The sequence below is a fragment of the Octodon degus genome, unplaced genomic scaffold (assembly GCF_000260255.1).
Source record: "Octodon degus isolate 3935 unplaced genomic scaffold, OctDeg1.0 scaffold00001, whole genome shotgun sequence".
Taxonomy (NCBI): domain Eukaryota; kingdom Metazoa; phylum Chordata; class Mammalia; order Rodentia; family Octodontidae; genus Octodon; species Octodon degus.
In genome coordinates, this window is record NW_004524577.1 from 22,038,335 (window position 1) to 22,038,810 (window position 476).

The following is a 476-nucleotide window of genomic DNA, read 5'->3' on the forward strand; positions in this document are numbered from 1 at the left end:
GACTTGTCCATGGGATTACAAGTATAAACTTCCTCAACTAAGATGAGGACCAGAAGGGCTCTCTATAGACATAAGCTTGGAGTTCCAGGAGGCAAGAGCTGTGACTTCGCAATCCATGTTACTACTACACAATGTGGGTCAATGGTGACCTTCCTTGGCCCAATCTTGTTTATCTTCAGGAGTGTCTTTTCTTACCTCTTGAATTTCAAGGTAAATTCTACAATCATAATTTTGTTAAACACATTGATTTAATAGGTTAATTTGGGTAGAATTTATTAACATTATTAAGCCTTCTTATCTATGTATATGGTATATCTCTACATCCTTCTAGAAGTTGAAGACATAAATTTAACTCTCATTTGAGAGTTAAACATCTTTGTCAATATTTTTCAGTTAAGTTATATGTTTTTCCATAAAAGCTTTTATACCTTTTCAATCATTCATATATATATGAATATATAATATATAGCATATAT